Source organism: Humulus lupulus, chromosome 2 (genome assembly GCF_963169125.1).
Source record: "Humulus lupulus chromosome 2, drHumLupu1.1, whole genome shotgun sequence".
NCBI classification, from domain to species: domain Eukaryota; kingdom Viridiplantae; phylum Streptophyta; class Magnoliopsida; order Rosales; family Cannabaceae; genus Humulus; species Humulus lupulus.
Genome location: NC_084794.1, coordinates 168,481,872 through 168,500,099, shown reverse-complemented (window position 1 = coordinate 168,500,099; position 18,228 = coordinate 168,481,872). Strand labels below are relative to the sequence as shown.

Sequence of the window (18,228 nt, the reverse complement as noted above, 5' to 3'; positions counted from 1 at the left end):
AATTAAATAATAATATAGAGGGGGTGAGAAAATAGATTTTTTCAATATATTTTTTAATAGGTAATTTTGTAGTTTTAAAAATGTAAGAGGAGTGTGCAAAGAAATTTTATAGAGGTTTAATTAGATTAGGGGTGAGGAAAAAAAATAGGTGCAAATAGAAGTATTATTTTATTTATTTGGTATATTAAACTAATTTGTAAAAGATAAATAAATATCTTATATATTTTATCTGAACTTATATTTTAGACAGATTTAAGATATATAAAAATCCAATATTTTTCAAAACACAAACCATCACGTCTGGATAGGATTACAAAATATATAATAAATGAATAGATAATTTATTAATAATAAATTAGAAGAAAATAAGTTAGATGTAAAGTAACAATTCATTTTTCCAATCATAGAAATGCATAGAGATGAAAATTAGATAGGGTAAAATTATCTCAAATTTTTTAATGAGCAAATTTAGTTATTAAAACTAGAAGATTATTTAGGTTGTTATATTAATTTTTTTCAACATCTTCACTAATTTGATAAAAAAAAATTATATTATAAAAACTATCCAATCATATTCAATCAAATCTCATCATTTTTTTCGTCGCATACCTTGGGCAAGCATATGCTTGTTGTTGTGCATGTTTGTGATACTACACAAAATACCCTTTTTCATAAGATAAGAATATAATGCTACTCAAAAAGTATTATGATATACTTTTATATATATATATATATATATGTTAAAAGAAAAAAATGGCGGTAATTTATTTTGGGAGCCCGCCTATAACTTCTAAAAGTTATATTTTTTTCCCAGCTAATTCCTATTTTAATCACATTGTTCGAACTCTCCCGTTTTCTTCTTCGGCTACAGTGTCTCCGAAGTCAATCCCCTACTTTTTCCAGTCGTTCGGCTTCAAATCTCCTCCATCCCTCAAATCTCCTCTCTCTCTCTGTGATGATTGACATTGTCCATCCAGATTCCTTTGCGAGAAGGTTTAGGAAGCCTCGAATGGAAACACAAGAAGAGATCAATCAGTGCATGCGTTCAGTTGAATTGGCTATCAAAGAGGCCCTTACTACAAGGGGAAAAACACATTTTACTGACCAGGAGTTCCCTCCAAGTGATCAATCATTATTTGTAGATCCAGACAATCCCCCTCAAAAGTTACAGGAAAGTTAATGAAAAATATTCCTTTTTCTTTTTTGGTACTTTGAATCTATTTTCTTAATCTCTAATTTTTGTATTTGCTTGTTATCTAGGTTTTTTCTGATTGGATGAGGCCTGCTGATATAGCAAAGGAGAGCCGGCTTGATGCTCAACCATGCTTATTTAATGGGGTTGCCAATCCTTCTGATGTTTGTCAGGTCCAGATTGTTTTGCTGTTTTAACAGAAGTTTCACGAATATCAGAAGTAATTATTACTCCAGAGTACAACGATGAAGGGATCTACATTGTTTGTTTCTGTATTCAGGGCTAGTGGGTTCCTGTTGTTGTTGATGATTGGATTCCATGTGAATTGCCGGGTAAGCCAGCATTTGCCACTAGCAGGAAGGGAAATGAACTATGGGTCTCCTTACTACAGAAGGCGTATGCCAAATTGCATGGCTCCTATGAAGCTCTAGAAGGTGGGCTAGTTCAGGATGCTCTTGTAGATCTTACTGGAGGTGCTGGTGAGGAGATTGACACATATATACATGTAGTAATACATAGTATAGAATAGTATAGTACAGGATAGTATGTATATAGCAGCACTTCAAACTACTGACAGTCAAGTTACATTCTTTAAATAATCGATTTCATTACCCATTTTGCTTTGATCACATTTTTGTTTACTCCAACTTTCATGGGGAAATAACTTTGTTGTTGTGAGAAGCAGGGTTCTACAAAATGTAAAGCATCATTTGGGAATTATTATTATTTGGCATGTCATCCTCGACTCTGGCTACGAGTTGATCGCTCTCTCAAAGAATCCGAAGCTGGCGTTTTCCCCAACATTGACTCAGTTGTTGCTACTGCAAGGTTGGTTTTTTAATTTACCAAAAACAACCTCATTGATTTTGATTTTGATTTTGAGAGTTTTGAAAATTTGACTATATATTTATTAACAAACTAACTTTTATGATTGCTCCTACTAGTTTAGCAAATTTCCCATTGATTTTGCTGACTATCATTCGTTCAGTGTAATTGAGGGACTGTGATGGTCTTTTATGGTCGCTCAGTGTAATTCCATTAATTTATTATGGAAATGCTGCACAGACCCATATATATGTTATAGGAACAGAAAGAGAATCGCTTTTATTTGCAAATTTGTTTTGCAGATATAACTTTTTCATCGAAGTCATTTTTGCAAATGACTCAAATTGGGTGATTTCAGCTCTATGACCATTTGAGTAAGCAAATGAAACACATGAACAATGGCTCCTGCACAGCAACTCACAGCCGTTTAGACCAATAGCAGTAGCCCTTCAAGTGGTTATTGAATTCGGAATCAGTCCTTTTATCTCATAGAAATCATCACCATTTTCACAAACTAATGGAATGATCAAACAACCACTAGAATTCTGTGCCATCACAAAGCGAATAGTTGACCATTGAAATCTGCTGATCTTCCATCCTATACTTATTGATAACCCCATTATGAGCCATGACAAACCATGAATACACATTGCTAAGTGCCAGCTAAGTGCTTTTTCTTCAATATTTGCCTCTGTGGACACCATAACAGCCATAAAAAGTTAACTCTTTGGCTCCAACCTGATCATACTGTTCTGTAGGTATTTCTTTGTCATGTGTTCAGAATTCGGATCCCATGCTTCAACATACTGAACCCCATGCTTCTTTGAAATTCACCTTAATTGAACAAAGTCAAGAAGAATTCAAATTATTTTATACAAGAAATAGTAATAAATCCTAATGTAAGTGAAGCATTTTCTTTCTTCTTTTCTCATTTTCGCAGCATACCTTTGGGTGATACATTTGGGAACATTCTTATTGAAGTTCCTTGCCAGCATTCAACAAGTCATTCACTGAACAATGTATTTCTTGTTACATGCTTCAGTGTTGCCATCATTTTATTGTGTTCATCCTGAGAAAGAGCCAAAAGTACCCATGGCAACAGTAACTGAAGCACTTCACCACCAGTTGACCCTAATATGAACCCAATAATTTTGTGCTGCTCTTCCATAGAAAATTGAATTCTAAACAATGGTCACATCTCAAGTTCTTCCCTTGACATATGTTGATCTATCATCATTCTTATCGACTTGCACATGTGTTCAAGCTTAGCAAATAGCTCATAGTACTGTCTGATGCATTCAATGTCATAGTTAGTAGTAACTCCAAAGGTTTGAGCAATGAAACTTGTGTCAGAAATACAATAACATTAATTTTTTGAATAGTATGACCTTGAGGTTTGAGCAAGTAATTCTTGAAAAGACTGATATAAGACCTACCAATTGTATATTATTGAGAAAAATATGAGCTTCTTCATCAGTCATTGCTCCAATCAGCCATGGCAAGACTTGCTCAATCAATCTCAAGGGCATCATACACAAGCTTTGATACAAAATTTCTTGTTGCCTTTTGACATTTAAGTTCATTCTAGCAAGTCGAAGAACCTAAACATGTAGAGAGGTCAGTCAATTTCAAGAATGAAAAATTGACTTAAGCTAACTTAAAAAAATAGTGTCTTCAACATTTTTCATCTTTGTCTAAGTTATTATTTTCAATAGTATGAGAAGTATGAATTTCTAGCAAACTAGTTGAACACTTGCAACCTTTTACTATTATACTTCACTGATGCTTTCGTACTAATGCAAAATCATTTGGACCATGGAAAATTTATTCTCTTTAGAAAGTTAGAGTAAATAAGGAAAAATAACCTGGACCTCCTCAATAAAGAAGTGGTTGTTTATGGTTTCTACTATTTGATCAGCACAAGAGCATAGGTTTGAAAGAAACCCAGCTGAAGTAGAAGAGAATGCTCCTCCACTTCCAATCAAATGCCAAAATTCATTGAATTTGCTCTTTACTTCACCATGCTGATGGAAAATTGAAATATACATCCTCTTGATCTTCTCCAGTGTCTCATTCAATTCTCTTTTGATTGCCTTATGCCAGAGCAATAAATCATCTATAGGATGTGAACAAGTTTCACTTTCACAGTTTGATTCCTCCATTGGAGTATTATTCAATATGGTGTCATGAGAATCTTTCCTTTTAATCCAATTGAAAATGACCTTCACATGTGATGTGCATAATTAGCTCTTTCCTTTGTAAAAGAAAGAAAATAATTTTATTTGTTTGTGGATAAATTGGAAAATTTACCTGTTGAAGAAGCTTTTCCTCTTGGACTATTCTAACTAAGAAGTTTTGAAGATGTTGATATTCATCAATTGAAAGAGAAGAAGGTAGCCATGAAAGTAACTTAGCTAGCACATATGTGGGCATGTCACTCAAGAACCCACACTAAAGAGGCTTGCTGTTGAAGAGAGTAATTCTCAATAAGCAAGGGAAACACCTAATATGATCAAGGGAAAACATGTTAGAATAATCTCAATTTAGTTCTCATTATTAAAATAAATAAATAACTCAGGCAGGGGAAAAAGAAAATATATGTGTGTGCACTTGTTTGATGTTTGATCAGTCAACAGTAAGATTAGTGAGCATTAGGGGAAAGTGATCTTAGTACAAGCAATAAAAATGTTAATGGCTAGATAAAAAGATTATATTTTATTTCTCACTAATCCAACCCTTAAAAATAGAACAATAATAATATCAATTCTTGTATAGTTTCTAAATTCAAAGTCCAAGTCTATGTTCAGCAACTTGTCCTATAATTCAAGAATATATGCCAATAATTCAAGAAAATTTGTTAACTAGAAAAAGAAAACTAATGAAAACTAACTTACTTATGCATGATATATACCCATATATATAGTAGTTTTTTTATCTACTTCTTGGAGACAACTAAATCTTTAGAAACATGTCATTTAATTGAATATCATTAATCTCATGTAACATCAAAACTAAATTCAGTAGGCATGTGTTAATCTCATTAGATTATTATAATTTATTGACATTTTTGCTTTATACATTCCTTTTATTTCCAATTGGCGCTGAGAAAATTTCATAACAGTTGATTGCTTTTATTTCCTCTTGGCATCTCCTTTGTCACGAGTTGTTAAGACTTAAGATCCTTTAGTGGGTAAGTCTTTTATGATCTTGGTTTTAAATATAAATATATCAGTTTTGTTACATATTTTAACTTTTCAGCGTTTTGAGATTTGTTTTTTTAAAGTTATATATTTATAATGTTATATATCTTATTTTTGTTTTATTTGATATTTAGTAAAGTATTGTAGATAGTTTTTCTTGATCTTTCTAATAACAAAATGTCACTTTTAGTTTACATAAGATGCTTTAGCTGAACCATCAATTTAAAGAATTTGAGAAGCTTTAGTCTAACTTTTTTATGGTGTTATATATCATTGTGAGTGAAGCAAGTTTTGTCTTATAAAAAATAGAGGTATAGTTCTTCTCTTATCACTTTACTCATTTTTATATAAATAAACTTTAATTGCTTTTTCTTTTATTAGTGCCTAAGTGTGGTCCACATTGAAGCAAGTTTTGCTAATACCATATGGTGGATAGAAACATCCTCATTCTTATTATGTTGGTGATCTACTAGAAGTAAAGAACTATTTTGCATATGTAAAGGTTTGTTATTGTTAATGAGACTAAATTTTTATTTGAGTGAATTTCCTCTGTATTTTCTCCTACAACCTATTTTGTTTGTGGGTTTGTTAGGGTGTTGGGATATAGGATCACTATTGTGTTGGTAGTAGATAACTTATTTTCACAACTTGCTTATATATGCTTTAAAGCATCTGTTTATCGTGACCAAGTCATTTTCTACTTCTCTGGCATAGTGACCTCACATTAATAATATTTATTCTTTTCACACTGTATTAATTTAGGCGTGTTAAATATAATAATTGCAATTCTTATGTGAGCTATAATATCAATTAGATTCTATATGTTGATTATATTTGTGGTGCCAAGCCCTTGATTTCCTAAAAACAATGGAACACTGTGGCCAATAAAAATCTAGAGGATCAATAACCTTGAATCTTTAACAAATAAGCTATCATAGTGGCCAATCCTTAGTAGTTGCTTGTTTATGGTAGTTTGATCTTGTACTGGATTTTATTTCTAATTTTTGATGATGTTGGAAAATATACTATTGATTACTGTGTCATTTTGTAAACTTGTCATTGCAGATGGTATATAGACATGTAGATTATGCTCAAATTTATGGGATGATCATATTCCTCTTTTGTGGATTGCTCAATTTTGTCCACTGTATTCTTTAAGAGTAAAGGAAGTCTCAATCTGACACTACCACAAAAAAAAGTTTTTTAGGACTAGCATTGCGAGTCCTAAAAAATCTGGTTGAGTGTCTTTAATTAAGTTTTTAGGACTCTCAACGCGAGTTCTAAAAAATCGGGTTGAGTGCTTTTAAGTAATTTTTTAGGACTTGCAAATCATGTTGAGTATCTTTAAATTAAGATTTTAGGACTCGCTTTGCATGCTCTTAAAAGTAAATTTTTTTTAAAAAAATGCAGTTACAATTTTCATTTTGATTTAAAAAAAATATATCCCTTTTGCAAAATGTAATGTATTATATATGTTAGATTTCTAAAATTTTCAAAAGAAAATACAACAAAATAATTTTTTTATTAATTACTCAAAAATATAATTTTAATATTTAGTCTACTTAGCTTACAAAATCATATTACATGATAGTTATAGTTGCATATGGATATTTTGGTCAAAGTAATGTTAGTCCATGCCATTCCAAACAAAATTTCAACCAAACAAAAGAATTGATATTTCTTTCCCATTCTATTTCTATTCTCACATAAATACTATCATTTCAATCCCAACCAAACAATATTGTATTAAAAAAAGATGATAAGAAATCACCTGTATTGTATTACAGTCTAGACAGCTTCACACTAAGATGGTACACATAAGACATAAAATTACAAACAGAGAACAACAAAGATAGCAAAGAGGCCCTCATGAAAAACTATCAAAACTACAACCACAAGTGCCAGTCACAAAGAAGCCTTGAGTATTCCTTAAAGCAAGGAGTGTTACACCAAAAAAAAATGCCTAAGCATTTTTCTTTTCAAGCAAGGAATGATTTCACAGCATCACAATTTTTTATTATTATTAGAAATTCAAGAATTTTCAAGTAAGAGAAAAAATAATTAAAGAAATAAAATTAAAGGATAAGTTACCCACTTCCAAGTTACATCTGGAGCGGGAAAATATGTGATATACAAGGTAAAACTAAGTGGGAAATTTGGCAGGTCTCCTTGAACATCCTTAGTTTTACCACCTACATAAACACAGCTTAAGGATTTCTTCATGAGGAATGAATTTAACTTTACTAGTTTCTACTGGCTTTTTCTTCTTGGAATGAAGCTGTGAAATTGACAATTGCCTCTTGCTCATTGCTATTGTGACAACTTCATCTCTCTTCCCAGATTTACAGACTCAATCTTCAGGGACCTCGTGCTTTACTTTTCTTCCCATGCAATAACTGAAAACAGAGAGATATAAGAATCATTTATGATTAATTATTATCAATACTTGTATCATCACACACTCAAAAAGACATGGAAATAATATATATGAAAGTTAGAAGCAATAAACACGTACAAAAGAATATCTTCATGTTGAAAACAAGAGCATCATAGAGTTGCAGCACACCATAGCTTACAAACATGAAATTTAGGATCATTGTTCTAAGCTAATGTATTAGCAAGCATACGACTTTGCTCCATATCAGCTAAGTTTGCAACATTTACTCTCACATGATCCATTGACATCAACTGAGACTGCTCCTATGAACAAAATTACAAAATCAAACTCAATGTATGGATGACTATTTTATAATTCTTCAAAAGGTTGAAAGAGCAGCCAAACAATCAATCAAAGAAATACATCTCTTAAGTGGATGAAGTTGATGCAAAAAAGAAGATAGAATTTATAACAAAAATATATATTTAACTACATTGTAAATCAAAACTTAAGTGATCCAATTTGGATACACGGTCCAAGAGCAATTTTTTATTGTAAAGGCTTACGTGCCAATTATCTTTATGGTTAGTCTTTTAAAATCCTATAAATGAATTAACATTATAAGTGTATATCTCATCCTGTGAAATTTTTTATAAGATAAACATAAGCAAATATTGCAGCTTTTATATCTAGAAAAGTTGAAACATAAAAATAACAATGAAGCTATACTATTTTGATTGACACACCACAAAATTGAGCTCTACAACTAGTGCTAATGGTACTACTGTAGACCTCAAATAATAATGCAAGCTTAAGATATTCAGAGCGTTGGCACCGCAAATCTATAATTAGTACAAAAGATATACATTAATTTCAACAGAACAAATATTTCAGCAGAAGTCATAATCATGAGGCTCAAACATAATAAAACTAAGCAATCTAGTAATCTACAAATACGCAAGATTAAAAGAAGAGAAAAATATCTTGAAAATTAAAGTTACATTTTCTTTCAAGTCACCAAAGTTGTTTATTTTATTTACTAACTCACTTTAGGAATAAAACCTCTCAAACCTTGCAAAGTAAGATTTAAGATTGGTACCAATTGACTAAAAAACAAAACAAATGAAATAAAAGTCACAACTTTATTTAGAGGACATACATTCTCAATTATTTGGAGCCCATTCACATATGTTTTATCCTCTCTTCATCAAGAATCAGAATTTGACAGCGTAGAATTTATCAATGGCCAAATATGTGTCATTTTACACCTCACATTAACCCAATTCAGCTTGAACAAACAATAATGTAGAAGAAAACTACAAGGCTACATTAACAGTATCATTGAAACATATTTGGAAACAGATGGTGTGCAGCGTCAATATTCTCAGAGAAATAAAAGACTATACTTAAACCAAATAAGAATCAAACCAGAAATAATGTTTAATAAATAGCATGAGACTGAACAAGACCCAAAACAGATAAATGAAAAACAATAATTCATGGAAAATGAGATATGATAGATTTAGAAATGCATACCAACCATTGTTTTTTCCCTAAAAATTGCCTCATTTCTACTTTATAAATGCATACCAACCATTGTTTTTTTCCAAAAAATTCATGGAAAATAGTCTTCTCCCTAGCCATCCCGAACAATCTCCTCTTGACTATTTCCTGCATTGATCTTGAAGCTCCCTTCTGCCTAAACATGAGAAAACTGAGAATAAGTCCCTACAGATACTAAAATCAGCATAATTTTTCATCCAACCATGAATGTATGAAATGTTTCAAGCGCCTTCTACGAAGTTCTAAACAAAATTTTGCACGTATCACATTCAAAGATTCGAAATCAGGAATGAAAATTGTTGAGATGAACAAGAGAAGTGGCATACCCTTAGGCCTCCTTGAGCATATAAGTGGCCTTGCATAAGCAAGAGAATTGTTGGTACACTATTCCCTCTAGAATCATAAGATAGTTGCATAGATTATGTGGAAACTCCAAACACAGTTGTGCTACATAATAGAAGCTTTATTAAATTAGAAAACTATTTAATGATTGTAATTAAATTAGTAAATCCACAATATGTTGAAGCTAGAAATGTCTTAACTAATTGAGTTTTTAAATCCTAAACTTGCAATCCAACAAATTCATCTCAATTTTTCAACATAATAGTCATTATTGTTTTACATAAACACAGTAAATTCATAAGCCAAATGAACATTTAGAAACAAAAGAAGCAGGAAACCCACCAATAAAAAAAACTCAAAATTAACATACTTATTGAACAGTATGTATATAAATATATATATATATAGGAGAAAACATAATCAGAAAAGTTCAAAATACAAATAAGAGAAATATATATAGAAATTGAACAGGAAAAAATATCAGTAAAATCAAACTCACTCAAGCTTCTTTTTGAATTAGAACTTGGAAACCGAGTTTCCTACATTAATGATATATGTGCACACATTAGCAATTGTCAAACCTAAAAAAAAGACAAATTTGAAAATCACTATAAAATAAAGTGTACAAGAAGCAAACAGCCATGCTTCATAAAGAACTATGACTCTATGCACTTTGAATATATATATATATATATATATAAATAGGGTCCTTGGTATACATAATATATAATACAAACATATGTAACAAAATCTGCCCACATTTATATTTGGATATATACATAGAAAAAAAAACTAAAGATGACAACTTAAACCCAACCCATTACAGAATGTTTATCTCAAAGATTCACAAACATAAAGTAAAAATATTTATATCCAAAAGTTAAATATACAAAACACAAAAGTCCATCTCATTCATTGATGTTGTTTCTAATTTCTGGACAAGCAAACACATAGAAAAAAAAAATAACACAAAATAATGCTTATTGATGATCATGAAAATTGGGCACTAAACTTTGGTTCCATTTTCTAGTATGCAGAAGTGTTAACTGATTAAAAAGTTTCCATAAACATCTTAATATCCACTCATAATATGTGCAAGTAATAACAATGGTTAATACCACACTAACATAAATAAAACCAAAAATTATAAAGGCTCATCCGGATAGGACACATGACCTATCAATTCAATCTTTGTTTCTAATAACAAATTTTTGGCATTTTGTCGAACTAAATATATGAGCTAAACACAATATAAACCTCTAAGAGTGCATTCGACCAAAAATTTAACGCATAGCAAAACCACAAAGATTGAAAGCAAATATGACATACAAGGGCATCAGTTCTTAAATTCTCCCAAATTAGGCTTCAAATATTATCTTGTTTGAGGCTTTGAGCTCAAAATGTAAGTCGTAATCAAATCAAAGGTCAAATATTAAAAAAATCAGAACAAAAAAAAAATCGGAATAGTAATATAATAAAAAAAATAGTGATTAAACCTGAGTGAGAAAGCCTTGGATCTAAGAGAAAAGTGAGAGAGAGCCTTTATTAAGTTAATAATATTAAAAATAAATGAAACTAAATATATGTATATATATACCTGAAAATAAAGAGGGAGTTGCACCTGTAGATGAGCAGGAGCAGAAGGGAGGGAGGCGAAGAGACAGGCAGTCGGAGGGCCATCTACAAGTCGGAGATCAGGAAGAAGAAAAAGGAAAAAAAAACAGTGGGGAAAAATTAAAGAAGAAGAGGTATCTAACAAAAAAATGAAAAAAAAATTAACCAACAGTGAGCTGAGGGAGGGAAAATGGAGAAGATCTTGTGGGATTTGGGGGTTTCGACATTTGGGGTTTCAGAAGGGAGAGAGAGACTGAGGTGCGAGAGAGCTGAGAAATAGAATTGGGAAAAAAATTGGGATTTTTTTTATTACCTTTAGCGCGAAATAGAAGAGGGAAATTGAGGAAAATTCGAAACATTGAGTGTTTTTATTCTCTTTTACTTAACAATTTTAAGGACTTGCTTTGAGAGTCCTTAATATTCTTTTAGGACTCGCAAAGTGAGTCTTTAAAAGTCATCATTTCTAGTCCAAGTGTTTTTACAACTCGCAAAGCGAGTCCTTAAAGAGTATTAAGGACTTCCAAAGCAAGTCCTTAAAATTGTTAAGTAAAACACTCATTTTTTAGCCCAGATTTTTTTAAGACTCGCATATTTTTTTTAGGACATTCGTTGCGAGTCCTAAATTGTATTTTTTTTAGGACTCTCAATGAGTGTCCTAAAAACTCCATAAATATTTTTAAGGACTTGCATTTATGTGTGTGTTCTAAAAAAGTGTCCCGTAAAGGGTATTTTGTAGTAGTGTGAAAGTTACAAAACTGAGACTCGGGATTCATGCAACAAGACTGTAAGGCGTATTCGTGTAGAATGGAGGGCGTTTGTTAAACCAAAAACTAGTAAAGAACATATGGTAAGATTTGAAATAAGTGATTGAATATTTAAGTAGAGATCAAAATATTTTTTTTCCTAATGTTGGTTTCTTTTATGTTTTATTTACCAAATTCAACAAGTGAAGTGCAAAAGAAAATCTTATTTGGAAGGTTTTGGTGTGCTGACATTTGGAAGATCATGAATTCCTACCTTTACTTTTGAATATGCAACGGTTTAAGACTATTTTGTTGACTATTGTTAGAATGATTTGTTTATGTTAATTAGGCAGTGTTGAATATCTTAAGACTTTTGGATTGTTTTTTAGATAATCCTGAATGTATTTTGACACAATTATTTAGTTATATGTGTTATGAACCATATAATTGGTATTTAAAAATATATTTGTACAATGTTAAGGGTGTCTTAAGTATATTAAATGAAGCAGGTTTGAATTAAAGCAATAAAAATTAATTATAATGTACAGGTTTATATAATAATAATTCAAGCTTATCCAAATATTAGAATAATACAAAAAATGTGTTATTGTATCTTTTACAATAACACTGGTTTATAAGCATAAAATTATGTTATGCAAAACTATTTTCTATAATGTAGAAAGTGTGTTATTATAAAGTGTATCATAACACTACTTTATAAGTACAAAAAAATGTTATATAATCTATTTATAAATAGCATAATGAAATATTTATCTAACTATTAAAATAACACAACAAAAGTGTTATCGTAGGATATACTATAACACATATCAATAACTATGGAAAAATGTTACGCAAAGTGCTCCAACCTACTATAATACCGCTTTCCTTAACACATCAAAAAATGTTATGGTATATATTTGATAATACTTTTTTAGTCTTATTGAAAGTATTTTTTCTTGTAGTGAGCTAGTTTGTGCCTGTTTGTAGGCTTAGTTTTGTGCACATGGTGTTAACAGATTGTTGATGATGGTGCTCCCCTTATGACACTCTATTATGAAGAAAAATAGAAGCATCGAATTTTTTTTTACCTAATTTATATTCAATCTTACAAACCTTTTTCTGGGTATCTGGTTGACATTTCAAGGAGAGATGCTTGCTCTTTTAATAGATGTTTTTAACCTCTAACTGAAAGACTTTCCTTCAACTAGAATAGTCAGTAACATGCCAATTACACATATATATATATATATAAATATAAAATATATCATGGTAACTTATAAATCATATTTAATTTTCAGGTTGAAATCTCGCTTCGTTGGGAGGCTTAGAAGCGACCAATTTTGTAGGCTTATAGTATTTTGTTTTTAAATTTTTATTGTCTAATTTTTCGAGGCATCTTTGTATGCTCTTTGGCTAGACAATAAGATTGTAATCTTATTCCGTTTTCAATCTAAATAGTAATAAAATCTATTTCCAATAAAAAAAATCCCACCACTTTTCAAATGTGACTAAGCCAACAACACATATCACATGCATTAAGTTTGTATGGAATTATACCAATGCAATTATATTTTCATATATATGTCCAACCACTTTTTTTTCTCTCATAATTTTTATTTAGAAAAAAATTACACATTCTCTAGGTACAAAATTGCTCATTAAAAAACAATTTTAAAAATAACTCCAGCTTTATACTTTTTGTTTAGAAAAAATTAAAAGTATATATTTGATACTCTCAATTTAAAAAAATAAGAATAAAAATCTTAATCGCAAATTTAATTTGATTTCTTAACTCAATAGATAAGAACAAATATAAATAATTTAAAATTAAAAAGATTTCTCACATTACATCAAAATTATAAGTAAAATCACAATATTCAATTTTTATACTTGTAAACATTAAAATATGTAAAATTTTATTTCTTAAAAATCATAAACAAATTAATGTACATATAATATAATAGATACTTTGAGGGTGTGTTAAAACAATACATCTTTATTCCTTAATATTCAATACAGATGTTTATATAATTTAAAAATATTATATATTTGATAATAATTAATTAAAAAAGAGTCCTACATATCTTTATATATTATAATAGAAATTATTGTTTTTTAATAGATTTAATAATTTTTTTCAATTATTTTCTAATAACTTTAGTTTAAAGTCATCTAAATAAATATAAATAAATTAACAAAATGTAATAAAGTTATCTAAAACAGGTAAATAAATTGAACTAAAAAGTAATAAATGTGCCATTATAATTTCAAAAAGTAATATGTGCCATCATATATTTTAAAATTTTATATTAAATTATTTAAATTAATCGATCATTTATATTTTCAAACTGTAACCAAAAATATTTATATGCTTAATTCTTTTATTAATTATTTATTTTGTCATTGCACGTATTTTGTTTATTCAACATATATGTAATAGTGAAATAAGAAATAAATAAATATATTTTTTATTTTGTGGTTCAGTTTTTTTATGAGAAATTAGTTATTTTAATTACTTGTCATTAATTAAATAATATATATTTATAAATAACATTTTTGGCTTAATTTTTTTAAGTTAAATAATTAAAATTTGATCAAATAAACTTTTTAAATTCAAAGTTTTAATTTAGAACTTTTTAAGATTTTATTATATTGAAATTCATCTGTATTTTTTAAAAGAAAATTAGAAAAAAATATTTAATTTTAAAACTAGAATGAATACTATAGACAATGTTTTTGTTTATTTTTTTTAAATATGTTTATGTTATTTTTCTATAATATATGACATTGTTTATTTATTTAAATTTATATAATAATTAAAAAATAATAAAAATAAATTAATATATTTTTTTAAATAAAAATAAGCAAACATGCATTGCATGTTACTTTTATCTAATAAATTTTAAAAATATAGTTTTAATTATTATTTTTAAAAATCACTAAGCTCATCATTGATATGAATCATGAAGTACATAAATCATAATACAATGTGGAATCTCCTCCAACCATGTAAACTCATAATTTATTGAAAGGGCATGTTTCGGCTTCACTAGTCCATAAGTAACAATACAAGAACGCAACATATGAACTAGACATACACTCGAAAGAATAATTAGACAATAAGCTCATAATATTCCTAAGTAAAAAATCCTACTACGAAGAAATTGAATATGGTGAGATAAAACAGAAAAAATAAAATGTTTGATTAGACACAAATAATCTAATATTTTTTTTACTGCAGTAGCTAATACATGAGGGATATATTATATATTCTAGCAGTAGCAAAAAAGGAATTCTTCTATCCAATTTTGATTCCAACCTATGAATGCATGCCACATCATTAATTTAATATATTTAAATTAAAGATGAGTGTTACGGTCAATCTCCTATCAACTTTTGCTATCAAAAACATATTTTGGAGTATTTTATTTCCAATTTTTTTTCATGGCAGTATTTATTGTACTTACAACATTCTTCCTACAAATTTTCAAAAAATTATGAATAATTTACAATGTCGAAAACATATTTGTATTTTTTCGAACACATATGGTAAACCAGAATATCAAAAATTATGTTTTTGGCACTATAAACTATTCAAAAAATTTTGAAAATTTACAGGAAGGATGTCGTGACTACAATGAACACTGCCATAAAAAGATTGAAAAAAAAATACTCTGACATATATTTTTGGGGACGGAGGTTGACTAAGAAGTTGAAATAGAAGGTTGTTACTAACACTCCTCTAAATTAAAATGATACAATTGGAAAATTAATTTATTAATTACTAAATTTTAAAATGATGTGACAATCATTCAATTGGTTGAATATAAATTAGGACACTAAAATTAGATAGAGAATCTTAATTCTCTATAAGCTGCATAATTTGAATAAATTTTCGGTTGTATTTGGTAAAAATTTTGTTTTTGAATTTTTTAAACACAAAAATGAAAATGTTATTTTTTATTTTTGTTTTTTTTAAATAAGAAATGTGTTTGATACCTTTTATTTTTATTTTTATTTTTATTTTTATTTTTGGTTTAACAATACAAAATGAGGTGTTGATTTGAAGAAAATTAAAAAAAAAAATGAAAAGTAGAAAACTGTATGTTTAGAAAAAATTTGAAAGTGAAAAATTCTATTTTCAAAATTTAATGAATTTTAATTAAAATTTTTAAAAATAATTAATAAAAATAGAGTTACCAAATAATATTTTATATTTAATTATCAAAATTTTAATTAATTAAATAAATAAACTATTTTTTTAGGTGTTACTAAACAACACATGTGTTTGGTAACACTTAAAAAAATAGTTTTTTATTTAATTAATTAAAAATATGATAATTAATCATAAAATTGTGTTTGATAACACTATTTTTATTTATTATTTTTAAATTTTTCATTAAAATTCACAAAATTTTGAAAATAGAATTTTTTTTTACTTTCAAAATTTTTTTAAACCGTTTTCAAATTTTCGTTTTTTTTTTCTTCTCTTCTTCAATTCAACACCACATTTTTATATTGTTAAACAAAAAATGAATATAAAAGTTATCAAACACATTTATTATTTTTTATTTTTAAAATAAAAAACAAAAATAGTTACCAAATATATTTTTATTTTTGAAAAATAAAAAAACATAAATAAAAATAATATTTTCATTTTTGTGTTTAAAAAATTCATAAACAAAAATTTTACCAAACACAACCAATATTTTTGAAGCTACATATGGTAAAATAAAACAAGTTATCATCTTAGATTTTCTTAAAATGATGTATAATACCTTTTTCGATTGTGTACATATTTTTTCTCCTTCAAACTGTTAGTGGAAATTTCGTACGGGTCATTTTAAATTAAGATAAACACCAAGATAATACACATTTACATTGGAGCAAAGACGGTTGTCCAAGCTAGCAAATATTATTCGTACACTACTTTAGTAACCTCATAATTTATAATCTGAACAGACACAACACACAATATATATGTACCAAAATATTTACCTAGTCAAATTTATTTCAGTTGGGATAATTCAAAAGAATGCCAATGTTGGTATAATATTTTAGTCCACATATTATATTATTATTCAACATAATAATTCATGCTATTTATTTTCTTGAACCATTATAATAAGGACAAGGAAAGGACTTTTGGCTTAGAGAGAACAAGTGTGAACGTGAACTCTGGATTAAAAACATAAGGCAATAAACCAAACACAAAAACGCAAACTTGAGGGGTAGGAATATAAATGTGTAAACAGAGATGGAGCTACCCCTTGTAGCTAAGGGACCAAGAATTTGGGGGAAAATATTTATGTAGTATTATTTTCATTATAGTCTTTAGCTTTTACAAATATTGTGTTGACCTCTCATTTTTTTTTATAAATTTTGCCCCCCTTAAAATTTTTTAATGCCTCTGTCCCTGTAAATAATTTCTAACCTTTGCAAACTTTACAAGATCCTTTTCTCATCTATTCATGTTATTTAACCATATAAATTAAAAGTACGCAATAATTTATTTTTTAATTATGATATATTTTATTCATCACCAATATTCTTTAGCCAATATAAAATTATATATATGTCTTTAAGTGGTTAGGTGTGTGGCTGTATAAAAAGAAAAACAGTTTAAATCCCTAATTTATAAAAAAAATATATGTAAATTTATTGGCCATAGATGTAAGAAAAGAAAGTTTTAACATATGGTCACTTATATGTATTTATATATGGGTGTGCATATATATTGTACATATGTCATAATTAAGATTGCCTTTTAATATACGTTGCATTCAAAATAGGTGTCCTATATACTCGAGTGACAAGATCAAGAAGCATGTGGAATATATGATTGTTTCATCTAACAGAGAAGTTTATTTATTTTTTATTTTTTTAATCACTAAATCTTAGAAAAGCTTGTATGTAATGTTGTTGTTAATGACTCAAAAAAGTTAATCGATATTGTAATATTTAATTCTTTAGAAAAAAGAAGTGTAATACTTAACTGCTGCATAGAAGGGTCCTTCCGAGAAGGGGCCGAGATATTTTACCAGCTCCATTAGTAATATATATAATAATATTCAAAAGTAAGGCGCGTACACTGAGATTTTATAAACGCGTAAAGTTCCAAACATCACAAAATTCTTTGTTTGATTAGAAAAGCGAGAACAGAAGCGTTTATCGTTGAATTTCAGGTTATACGTATTACGTACTAAAAGGCGCCTCCCCTATATGATTAATGTGTCTATATTCTAGAAACAAGACCTCTCGCTATAACTTGTTAAAGTCAAAGAAAGCAAATTCAACCAATATTTGTATACATATGTACCTACAAATATATATATATATTACATAAGGCTGAAACGCTAGCTTTGTCTA

General features: G+C 28.5%; 2 long non-coding RNA genes across 9 annotated transcripts; one reads left to right on the top strand and one right to left on the bottom strand.

Moving 5' to 3' along the window:
* The first annotated feature begins 728 nt into the window (after positions 1-728).
* LOC133818697 (uncharacterized) lies at positions 729-6,009 on the top strand. 4 transcript variants are annotated; one of them, XR_009886047.1, is made up of 4 exons: positions 787-1,365; positions 1,473-1,671; positions 1,878-2,020; positions 3,936-6,009. It is a non-coding gene; the product is annotated as an uncharacterized LOC133818697 (long non-coding RNA). The 4 variants fall into 4 exon arrangements; XR_009886046.1 differs by having other exon boundaries at positions 2,958-6,009; XR_009886045.1 differs by having other exon boundaries at positions 2,320-6,009.
* Positions 6,010-6,720: 711 nt separating this feature from the next.
* On the bottom strand, positions 6,721-11,395 carry LOC133818696 (uncharacterized). Of its 5 annotated transcripts, none has more exons than XR_009886041.1 (5): positions 11,097-11,395; positions 9,484-9,604; positions 9,131-9,293; positions 7,733-7,917; positions 6,721-7,613 (listed from the first exon to the last, which is right to left on the bottom strand). It is a non-coding gene; the product is annotated as an uncharacterized LOC133818696 (long non-coding RNA). The 5 variants fall into 5 exon arrangements; XR_009886042.1 differs by having other exon boundaries at positions 9,135-9,293; XR_009886040.1 differs by having other exon boundaries at positions 8,754-9,293; positions 11,121-11,257.
* Between the last annotated feature and the right edge of the window lie 6,833 nt (positions 11,396-18,228).